Source organism: Humulus lupulus, chromosome 3 (assembly GCF_963169125.1).
Source record: "Humulus lupulus chromosome 3, drHumLupu1.1, whole genome shotgun sequence".
In the NCBI taxonomy this organism is placed as follows: domain Eukaryota; kingdom Viridiplantae; phylum Streptophyta; class Magnoliopsida; order Rosales; family Cannabaceae; genus Humulus; species Humulus lupulus.
In genome coordinates, this window is record NC_084795.1 from 89,728,913 (window position 1) to 89,741,456 (window position 12,544).

General features: G+C 40.6%; 1 long non-coding RNA gene across 1 annotated transcript; it reads right to left on the reverse strand.

The window, feature by feature from the left end:
* Nucleotides 1-9,206: 9,206 nt before the first annotated feature.
* On the reverse strand, nucleotides 9,207-12,513 carry LOC133822950 (uncharacterized). The gene is made up of 2 exons (XR_009888076.1): nucleotides 12,378-12,513; nucleotides 9,207-9,538 (listed from the first exon to the last, which is right to left on the reverse strand). It is a non-coding gene; the product is annotated as an uncharacterized LOC133822950 (long non-coding RNA).
* Between the last annotated feature and the right edge of the window lie 31 nt (nucleotides 12,514-12,544).

Here is a 12,544-nt window from a genome sequence, read left to right on the forward strand (position 1 = left end):
CCCGCTGCACTGCTCGATTGGCTGAAGAAGAAGAGAGAGCAAGGGTTCCTGCTTCCCCAAGCATCCAGCTGGCCGCTGACGCAGAGGAGGGAGGAGCTGTTGAGAATGCGGCCAATCAGACTGCTGAGCAAGACCCTCCTGCTCCTTGAACTCATTTCTCTCTTTTTTCTTTCTTCGATTACACGACCCACGGGTCGTGTTGTAAAGACAATTTTTACTTTTAAATTTAAATTTGCTGCACGGGCTGCAAACTTTTCATTTACTTTGAACAATTACATCCAAGCAGTACTGCTTGCGGTGTAAAAGAATGCCATTTGATATTATAATATTTTTATCTATTATAACATCTATTCGCATGACCGAACTTAGCATAGTACTTTGGTTTGATTCAACAAAATATAAATTTTGAAAAATACTCTAAGTACCGTAGCATGCTTTCACTTATTTTGTTCATGTGTTTACATACCTCTTGGTATGCTTTGCTATCGATGTATCTTATATGCCCCCTAAGTGATCGAGGAGCTTTAGGTCCTTGGTCACTTGCCTTGACCACGACATGTGCGAACATTGTTGCTCGATAGGAAACGTAACACTTAAATACAGCAAAACAACACACGTAATGAACAAATACTTGTAAAATAAATTTACAAAGGTTGGCAAGAATGACTGGCTATGCACAGTCCCTTATAATCTCGTATTAAAAATGGACTAATCATGTCTTTACGAGTGATCTTAGAAAAGATCTTACACTTATAAGCGATTAGCCATACAACGTGGCTAACCCTTTTTCGAAACTTGTAAAAAGTAAAAATTAATACAAGCCAGTCCTTTAAAAATGATTGTTTATTGGTAGTACTTGCGCAGGTGTTCACCGTTCCAATAGCGTGGAACAAGATCTCCATTTAAGCGTGCAAGTTTGTAGGTGCCCGGATGAAAGACTTCTTCAATTTGGTAAGGTCCTTCCCAGTTTGGTCAGAGCACTCCAACATTGGGGTCGCGGGTATTCAAGAAAACTCGTAGTAGCACTAGGTCACCGACGTTGAATTTCATTTCTTTCACCTTTGAGTTAAAATACCGGGCGACCTTTTGCTGGTACGCAGCAACTCGGAGTTGGGCTCGTTCTCGTATTTCTTCAATTGAGTTTAGGGACTCTATCATTAGTTGGCTATTCTGGCTCTGGTCGTATGTAATGCGTCAATGTGAGGGGGGATCTAATTCGACAGGTAACATAGCTTCATACCCGTATGCCAAGGAAAACGGGGTGTGACCCGTTGCTGTTCGATGAGAAGTTCTATACGACTAGAGGACTTCAGGCAGCTGTTCTGGCCATGCTCCTTTAGCGTCTTCAAGTCTTTTCTTCAGGGTGTCCTTAAGCGTTTTATTCACTGCTTCGACCTGCCCATTTGCTTATGGATGCGCGACTGAAGAAAAGCTTTTGATAATCCTGTGCCTTTCGCAGAAATTAGTGAATAAGTCACTGTCAAATTGGGTTCCGTTGTCTGAGAAAATCTTTCGAGGCAAACCATATCGGCAAACAATGTTCTTGATGACAAAGTCAAGAACTTTCTTGGTCGTTATGGTAGCAAGTGGTTCAGCTTCGGCCCATTTGGTGAAGTAGTCGACTGCTACAACTGTGTACTTCACTCCGCCTTTTCCCGTTGGCAGGGATCCAATCAAATCTATACCCCATACTGCAAAAGGGCAAGGACTCTACATCTGTTTTAACTCGTTTGGAGCTATGCGTGGGATTTTGGAAAATCTTTGACACTTATCGCACTTTCGCACAAACTCCATTGAATCTTCGTTCATAGTCGGCCAGAAATAACCCTGCCTTAGAATCTTTTTCGCCAAACTTTGCCCCCTAGCGTGATCCCCGCAGAAGCCTTCATGTACTTCCCTCATTAGCTCCTTAGCTTTCTCTGGTGTAATACATCTGAGCAGTGGCATGGAATATCCCCTTCGGTATAGAACATTATCGACCAGTATATACCTAGCAGCCTGCCTTTGAAGAGTTCTAGCCTTGTTTCTATCTGCTGGTAGTACACCATTTGTCAGATACTCCATGTAAGGCGCCATCCATGTATCTTCCATTCGAATTTCCATACTAGCTTCAATTGCTCGCATGCTTGGCTCACTCAATCTTTCTACTGGCACAATATTCAAAGTATCAGCATCTTTCACGCTCGTGAGTTTGGCTAAGGCATCTGCGTTCGAATTCTGATCCCGGGGTATTTGCTGGAGGGTATACTTCGCGAACTGGGCTAACAGGTCTTTAGTTTTGTTCAAGTAGGCCACCATTTTTAGGCCTCGCGCTTGATATTCCCCTAGAACTTGATTCACTACCAGCTGTGAATCACTGTAAATATCCAGCACCTTTATACTCATGTCTTTTGCCATTCTTAATCCAGCAAGGAGTGCTTCGTATTCAGCTTCATTATTCGACGCGGTGAAGTCGAACCTAATGGCGTAGTGAAATCGATGCCCTTCTGATGTTATCAAGATCACTCCTGCTCCTGCGTGAGATTCTTTTGACGACCCATCTGTGAATAACTTCCACGAAGGAGCTTCATCTTGAGGCTCAGGCTCACTAGGCTGTTCGCACTACTCGCTGTCCGGGAGTTCAATGAACTCTGCAATAAGATCAGCCAAGACTTGCCCTTTTACTGCTGCTCGCGATGAATATGTAATATCAAACTGCCCCAGTTCGACTACCCATTTTAATAAACGCCCAGCCGCCTCTGGTTTTTGGAGGACTTGCCGAAGGGGCTGGTCAGTTAAGACCGTAATGGGATGGGCTTGGAAGTAAGGAGGTAGCTTTCTTGAGGCCAAGATTAAACAGTATGCTAACCTCTCGATGGGAGGATACCTCAGTTCTGCTCCGATCAGCCTTTTGCTTACATAGTAAATCGCTTTTTGTACGCCTTCTTCCTCTCGTACTAGTACCGCACTAGCAGCAACTTCAGTGATCACCAGGTAAATGAACAAAGTTTCTCCTTCGATAGGCTTTGATAAAATAGGAGGCTGTGCCATATGGGCTTTCAAGGCCTGAAAAGCTTGCTCGCAGTCTCCTGTCCATTCAAATTTCTTATTGCCCCTAAGTAGATTGAAGAAAGGGACGCACTTATCCATTGACTTTGAAATAAATCTACTTAGGGCTGCAATCCTCCCAGTTAAACTTTGTACATCTTTGATCTTCTCTGGAGATTTCATGTCGACCAGGGCTTTTATCTTGTTGGGGTTGGCCTCGATTCCTCTTGAATTAACAATGAACCCCAAAAACTTCCCTGATCCAACTCCGAAGGAACATTTGAGAGGATTTAGTTTCATCTGGTACTTGTTCAATACATCGAAACACTCTTGCAAATCCTTCACATGTCCTTCTGCCTTTTTCGATTTTACCAGCATGTCGTCCACGTATACCTCCATGTTTACTCCGATCAATTCTTTAAACATGTGGTTAACCAACCGCTGGTAAGTCGCACCTGCATTTTTCAGTCCGAAGGGCATTACTTTATAACAATATAATCCCGTATCGGTCCGAAATCTGGTGTGATCCTCGTCTGGGGGATGCATGCTGATCTGATTGTAGCCTGAGTATGCATCCATGAAAGAGAGGATCTCATGTCCTGCAGTAGCATCGACCAACTGGTCGATCCTTGGGAGTGGGAAGCAATCCTTCGGGCAGGCTTTATTGAGGTCTGTAAAATCCACACAGGTTCGCCGTTTGCCGTTAGGCTTGGGAACCAGTACTGGATTAGAGACCCACGATGGATAAAACGCCACCATGATGAACCCATTCTCCTTTAATCTCTCAACTTCTTCTTTTAAGGCTCTCGACCGTTCCTTATCGAGCAGCCTTCTTTTTTGTTGCACGGGCGGAAAACTCTTGTCTATGTTCAGGACATGGCTGATAATTGCAGGATCTATCCCAGCCATGTCTTTGTGCGACCAGGCAAAGACTTCCTTGTTTTTCCGCAAAAACTCCACCAGTGCATGCTTCGTGGTTGGTTCTAAGTTTTTCCCGACCTTCACGACTCTGGTCGGGTCTTTCTCGTCAAGTTGGACCTCTTCCAGGTCCTCGACGGGTCCAACGTTTTCTTCAAAATCCCTAAAGCGAGGATCTAAATCTCTATCCTCACTTTGGGCAACACCCTATTTGGTGACTTCATCACTGGATTGGGCTTGTGTATCAATTTCCATCTGCAACCTATCTGGGGGAGTGCTCTTTGACGTTTCTTTCTTCGCCTTCGTGACTGAGGCGTTGTAGCACTCCCTAGCCTCCCTCTAGTTTCCCAACATGCATCCTACCCCTGCGTCTGTCGGGAATTTCATGGCTAAGTGCCACATAGAGGTGACGGCCCATAGATCAACCAGTATAGGCCTCCCAATGACGGCATTGTACGCCGAAGGACAATTGACTACTATAAAAGTAGCGAGTAATGTCCTGGTAGCAGGCGCTGTACCTACTGTCACTGGTAGTCTGATTGACCCTGCGGGGGCGAGTCCCTCACCAAAGAAGTCGTATATTGTTTGGTTGCAGGGCTCTAGGTCCTTAACGAACAACTTCATGCGTTCTAGTGAAGACTTATACAGGATGTTCACCAAACTTCTTGTATTAACCAGCACTCTCTTCACCATCATGTTGGCCATTTGGATATCCACGACCAACGGATCGGAATGTGGGAACCGGACATGTTGGGCATCGCTATTAGAGAAGGTTATTTCGCCCTCTTCTGATCGAGCCTTTTTCGGCGCGCGGTCATCCACAGTCATCATCTCGATGTCCTGGTCATGGCGCAGAGTCCGAGCATATCGTTCTCTGGCCTTTCCGCTGTTTCCCGCGAGGTGTGGGCCTCCACAGATGATTAACAATGTGCCAGTCACGGGGTCAGGCTGCAAAGGTGGCGAGCGTTGGCGTGTGGGCGCTTGCTCGTTGCCACCTGGAGCTTCTCGTTGGGAATTTCCTGAGGCCCATAATTCTCAAGTGTCCTTGTCTAATAAGGAACTTGATCTCATCCTTCAGCTGGTTGCATTCGTTGGTATCATGTCCGTAGTCGTTATGATAACGACAGAACTTGGTAGTGTCTCTTCTCGAAATATCCTTTTGAATGGGGGCAGGCTTCTTATAAGGCATGCTGGAGCTCGTGGCCTGATAAACTTCTCCCCGAGACTCAACTAGGGCAGTATAGTTAGTGAACCGAGGTTCATAACGGTTACCCTTGGCTCGTTTATTATCAGAGGTGGAAGGTTCATTGTGTGGCCGTTTCCCCTCATTTTTGCCATTGCCGTTGCCGTTCTCGTTGCCTTTGTCGTTGCCGTTGGGCTTGGACCCATTGGCGGCTTTGGCGGGCTCGGTAGTCCCCTTATCCTTGCCTGGGGGCTTTCCTTCGTCGGCGATGGCATCTTCGAGCTTGATGTAGCGATCAGCCCGATCCAAGAATTCCTGGTAGTTCTAACCCCATGTTTTTGGAGGCTGTTTCAGAGAGGCGTGAGGCGCTTAACCCCTGCGGTTATAGCCATCATCTTGCCTTCGTCTCCCACTGTTTTTGCTCCAGCAGCTGCTCGCATAAAGCACTGGACGTAGTCCTTCAGTGGTTCTCCATCTTGCTAGCGTATTTCAACCAGCTGGTTTGCCTCAGTCGGGTGCACGCGACCCGCGTAGAACTGTCCGTAAAATTCCTTTACAAAAATTTCCCAGGAAACTATACTTGCAGGAGGGAATTTGAAAAACCACTCCTGTGCGGCATCAGAAAGTGTTGCAGGGAAGATCCTGCACCGAGCGTCTTCGGACACTTTCTGAATGTCCTTTTGTATCTCAAACTTGTTGACGTGAGATACCGGGTCACCATACCCATCAAAGTTTGGAAGCGTAGGCATTTTAAACTTGCTAGGAGTTTCTGCCATAGCTATCCTCTGGACGAAAGGAGTGTCTTTCCTCCTATCGTGGTCGATGTAAGATGTTCTTCCCCCGACCAGCTACTGCACTGCCTGGTTGAGGGCATCTATCTGGGCCTGCACAGCGCCAGGAATTGTCGTGGCCTTTGGTGCTGGGGGGACGTATTCGCCATGCCGCTTGCGGCGATCGTTGAGTACATCTCTTAAGTTCTCATCTCTCCTCCGCTGCTCGCTAGCTGCGAGCCGGTTGAAGACGTTATTTTGTCTGGGCTGCCCCCTAGCGTCCCGTTTGTCGGGTTAGTCATCCTGTGGTGGCTGGCTTCTGCCTCCACCTCTTTCTTCATTCCTCCGACTGGCATTCCCTCTGCCTGAGTCGGCCTCATTATAACCATGGCCATCTCTAAACCTTGATTGGCTATGGTAGGATCGACTGTTCCCTCGATTGCCTTCCCGGGCTGGAACCTCCCGAGCATTAGAGGGTGGTCTGCGTTGGTCGTTAGGTCCCCGTGCATTATCATGCCGTGGGGGGCCTCGGACTGCAGAGCCTAACTCTGAGTTCCTCCTGTTACCAGGAGGATGCTGTCCTCTGCTCGGAAGGTTTGGCTCGTCGCCCCTATGGCGTCTAGGACTGCGAGGCTGCTGCCCGGTCCTATTCTGCCTCTGTTGCGGGGGATTTCCGCGACCAGTTTGGGATGGAGGCTGTGCTTCAGGGTCTCCTAGCGGGACATCGTCCTGAGGCGCCGGTGGCTACTCGGGCCTTTGTGGGCTCGAGGGTTGGATAGGCGGGCTAGGATTGGGACCCCTGTGGGGTGGCCCATTCGTGGGTTGATCAGGCTGTGAGGCAGGTGCAGCCTGATTCCTAGCCAATTGCAAGGCTGCCTCGAGGGCTGGCATGGCCTCCCTTTGGCGACGGTCCATCTCCGCCTGCCTTTCACTCAGTTCCAAGCGCTGCCGTTCAATTTCTTGTTGCTGCCGTGCCATGATTTCAGCAGCACTTTCCTGGCCGGCCCTCAGATTGGCCAGTTCCTCATGTAATGCCCCTAGGGTACTCTTCAACGTCGCGTCGTCCATTTCTTCCTCATCAAATTCCAAATGTGGCTCATCCTCAGCCACGTTGGGAGGAGGAGGAGGGGGGTTAGATGGTGCTGCGCCGGCCGCCTGTCCAGTTTTCCTGGTAGTTTTCGCCATTGCTCTTTCAACGATAATGTATCAAGCTCTCAATGAAAGCACTATAATGTTGACCTTGATTTTGGCCAACTTACACGGAGTCAAATATGTTTGATGTGGACAAACACGTTGGAAAGAATATGATGACGAAATGATAAAGAACACAAGGGATTATAGTGGTTCGGCCCCATAATTTGGTAATAACCTACGTCCACTTGAATTGTTATTGATATAGGATTCAAATGAGTGGTCAAAGAACTAGGGTTCAATGAGTTTCACCAACCTCTGAAGAACAAGACAATATATCAAAAAGAATCACTCTAGTCTCAAATAATTCGAAGGCCCAAAAGTCCATTCCTTGAGCTATCTTTCTCTATTTATAGGCTTAAGGGGGATTACATTAATTTGTTATAGATATTATAATCGGATACTCAGGAAATCATGGGAGTCAATTTCGGGATTGACTAAGATCTTTATAAAGTATCATGAGGCATGCGGAACCTGGTCGCAGGTAAGCTTCAACTGCCTTTTGCTTGTAATATCTCTTCTAGTCGATACCCTAGCAGAATTCCGCCAAGTGTCAGCCACGTGTCCGGGAATCACTTGCCATGCCATTCGTGCCTATTTTTTGGATAACAGAACATCTAAAATGTGTATATCTAAAAAAAATACCAAAAATAAAAAAAAATCATCCCAAACGGACACCTGATTGAAAAATTATGTCTCGATGCAATTCTTGTAAGAGACATAATTTTTCACTCGAGTGTCCGTTTGGGGTGTTTTTTTTTATTTTGTGTATTTTTTTGAGATCTACACGATTTAGATGTTCACATACACATTTTCAAAGTTTAGAACTTGAAAACATACCAAAACATATCTTGAACATGAGGTATGTTTTGCATTTGTCATTTTTCAAGATTTACATTTTCCAAATATGCATATACACATCTCAAACGTGTAGATCTTGAAAAAATACCAAAAATAAAAAAAATCACCTAAATGGACAACCGAGTGAAAAATTACGTATCTTACAAGAATTGTATCAAACACCATCGAACCTCCATTGAACCACCATTGATCAACATCGATTTTTTCATGAAAATCTTGATTTTGAAGGTCCCATCGAGTTGACATCGAGCACCATCGAGCCACGTCGATTTTTTGCAGATTTCAAAGTTTTAGATCTGAAAAAAAAATCACAAAAAAATTCCAAAAATCATGCCCAGATCTGTCTGAAATGCATTATTTTAGTCTCCTAATTAAGAAATATTTGCTATTACATTGAGTTTTCTTATATTTTACCTTACTCATGAATTATTTTTTCTAGAGAGAGTTGAGATGAATGGATTGAGGGAGAGAGAGGGAAGAAAGAAGAGAGAGTAGGTGAGAAAAATTAGAGGAGGATTATTTTGAGTATTGTCAAAAGATTTTGACATTTTTAAAAATGATTAGAAAAACTACATTTTTTTATTTAGCACACCTCGTTATCCATCAAAACTCAAATTTACTGTTAGTATTATCTAAAAATAAAATAAACAATAAAGTCTGAAATTGGAATAATAAAATAATTTACACTTTAATTATTAAAAAAAAAGAATATAATGGCGGTATATAATAATTCATAGATATTACAATTTTGGGTACACCTAGGTGGCGTTTGGTTGGAGGTAATGAAAATAATGGAATAGGAATAGGAATATGAATAGTAATGGAATGGAATAAGAAATGCAATGTCATTATGTTGTTTGGTTAGAATAATGGAATCAATGATTGAATACCTATTTTTATGTTTGGTTGACTATGAAATGGAATGGAATAAATTTATTTTGGACAAAAATACCCAAAGTGCTTAAAATATGATTAATAAATTAAAATAAACATACTAAATATATATATATAGATTTACCAACAATGACGTTACTTTTTTTTCATATTCTTTTTTTACAAAATAATATTTAATAATCCTACTTTTTTTAAGCATAATAATTCCACTTTTGAACACTACAAAATATTAAAATTATCAATAAGAATTTATTTTTGTGAAGTATTTTTTTAATGTCAAATGCAATTTACTTTAATTATCACTAAACACTATTTTATATTTTTAAAAAATAAAACAATATAATAACATAAAAATGTTAAACTAAACATTATAACATATTTATATTCTAATAATCAAAAGAGTTTTTGATTACTGAGATCAAACTTTGTCCATACACATGAAATATCACTAGAAATAATATAAGTATTCATGTCCAATTACTCATATCTATGCTCAAAGACAATCTAGTTTGCAAAATTATGAGCATAAAACATTACATCATATCCAAAAGATTATAATTTGTATACTACTGAATGTCAAAGGCAATATAAATTGTCCTGCAAATTGTAGTAGAGCAAAGTGGACTAAACATGATCTTAGAGAGAGCCATCAAGAAGAAGTGTCACCCATTCATCCTTCTCATTATCTGGGACACTGAAAAAGTAAGAAACTAGAGCATTATCTTGCATAATCATGCAAGCTACCTTATGACGTTGAGCTGTGGTAAGTGTAGTGGTCCTTTCTAACTCTTTCCCAAACCACACTGCAAAAAATGGTCTGGTTTGGTCGGTTTGGTGCAACCAAATCACACCGCACGGTGTATTCTAACTACTACACCGCACTTGTGGCGTGGTATATTAAAAAGTGTTCAAATCGCCCAAACCACACCGTGCACACCCCTACTTTTACGCAAGGTATGGGAGCATTAAAAAAAAGCCCAAAAAATATATTTAATAAGATGAAGGAAATGAGTGTAGTTTCTTGTTAATGGGTTTGGCATACAATAATTGAATTATGTCTTAGCTTCATGCTTGGATCCTTTATAAAAAATTTCCATGCTGTTAATCTACATTTGTGTTTGATAATTTTGCTTTTTTTCTTCTTCATTTTTTTGGATCCTTTTTAAATAATTGAGAATTGCTTAATTATTTTTTAAAAAATTATTGAAGAGATCTGTTTTAATATGTCAATTCAAATAAATTTATCAGCCTTAAGTTTAATTTTCTTGCTAAATAATTTATGTACTTTGACCCAAAAAAAAAGATTGTATAACACAAATGCTATTATAATATTACACACTGCACAACATCAGAAGCAAATTGCATTTGTATGCATATGAAGAGCATAATCTCTAGCTTTAGTTAATCTTACACATAATAAAGAAAAAACCTTAAACAAACAACATCTGTTAAGCAAAAAAAAACCCAAATATGAGGCCAATAAGGTATAGGCTTTAGGCTACATCAAATTTTCAAAAATGTACTCTCTCTTCATTAAAACAAAAAACACAACCTAAATGAACAGTTAAGTCATATTGAGCTAAGCAAAAGTCAACTTAAAAGTGAATACAAACCACCTACTAACATGTACCCCCCTTATCACAAGCATATAACTTAAAAAAGTTTCATACACAGAACCTTACTTTCTGATCTTAGTCATAACAGCCTATTGAAATTATCTGATTGGATCAATGAGTGACATGAGACCTGTCAGTATTTATATGTTGTGAAGACTAGCTTTAGCTCCTAAAAAAATAAAGTTATACTCATCAAATTCAGATATCGGATAGGAGTAGAATAATACTAAAACAATCTTAAGAAAAAATAAACTTACTCATATTTTGGTTACATTCACTGAGTTTTTTTTTTTCTTATAGAATTTCCTGCTTTTTATATGTTGAAGAATGAGCTTTGATTTTCAGATGCTATAAATGATCTCTTTCAGTTCTTTTAAAAAAAGAAGATTGAAAGAAAACATAGACATTGGAGAGTAAAAATGTAGGGAAGTTTTTAATAAACTAACTTATACAATGATTGTATCTTGGCTGCCTAGCTACTTTGCTCTGCTATGACCTATGTTTGATCTAATTTCTGGTGCATAGTAAGACACAAGGTTCATTTATAATATATCGTGAATGGTGATATGGAAACCAAAAGTAGTTACTCAAATTAAGATAAATAAAGAAACAGGATGGTCTTAGTATTACTATCCAGTTATTCAATTTACTATTTCTTATGAAATATGAGCTCAGCACCTGATTTAGATGATTTTTTCTGCAATATTATTGGCTAGTCTGTAGAACTCTTTAGAAAAAGCCATCGAAAACATGTGTCACTGCTTGGATTACACCTCTGTAGTCTAACAGAAAAAGGATAATCATGGAGCCAAGGTTACAAAGTTCACACAGTTCTCAAGTATTGATTGAATTTTCACAAATTGTAAGAAACAGAACAAAAAGTTGGGATACATATAGTGGCTCAGATTTCTCCTGCTGCTTGTTGGTAAACGAGGACTCATTCTAAGATAGGAAATTTTCATTACTTGATCATGTCATTTTCCATTTTGATTGATTTCTTTGAGTTGTGTCAAGATGACCTCTTTAACTTGACATAAAACTGAATGTGTGTAACTAGATAATACTTGGGTATTGTGAGTTTTTGCCTATTTTCCACATCTACAATCCTTCCCACTATATGAAAATTCTTCTAACAAAGTGTTTTTCTTTCAATGCTCTTTCGAAATTTCAACTCATATTGTGAGAGAGTGAAGCTATCCCAAACTAGAAGCTCTTCGAATGAACTTTTCTTATTGGTTTGTGATTCTATAATCCATACAAACGAGTATATTTTAGCATATTTAGCTTAATATATATACATAACCATGTATGATCCCTGCTACTAAAAAATAACCCCATTTGACAGATATACCAATTTATTAATCATCAAAACATAATAAGAAACAGGATCAAAATATTTGATTATATGAAAATGAACAAGATGATTAGGCATATTATCAAGATATCAATGTAGGCATAAGAGCAAGAATCACAAGAAGCTAATTCAGATTTCGGTTCTATCTGAACTTGTTCTCAGCAACAAAACATCTCATTCAACATTTTCTTTGAGCTATGTTTGACAACCAAGAAAATGAAGGAAAAATCTCGAACAGTTACTAAGCTACGAGATACTCTAAATCTCTTTAATGATTAAGTAAATTCATCATTCCATGTTTGAAACGAGTACTTTTGGCTTATTTTCACAACAGAATTTCCCTCTCTCTCTCTCTCTCTCTCTAATCTCTTTTCATTTCATTTTCTCAGCAACAAAACAAGTTCAAAGCCACAAAACTCAACTCAAATCAAATAATTTAAACAAGAGAGCGAGAGAAACTAAGCATAGAAGAATAATGTGCCCTAAAACCAATTTTGATATAAAAATGGTAGAAATTACAGAAACTGTTAAATAAAAGCTAGAGTGAGAAAGGCATAGCCAACCTGATTCGCAATGGGTAGAGCTAGCGGCGATGGCGACGAATTGCGGAAGCTAACCTCAGAGACCTAATCTCAAAATTGTGTAAGGAAGATCTCCGGCTAAAGTGGAAGAGAGAACCATTTTTATCAATCTATGAATAATGAAAAGTCGATATGTGAATAATGAAAAG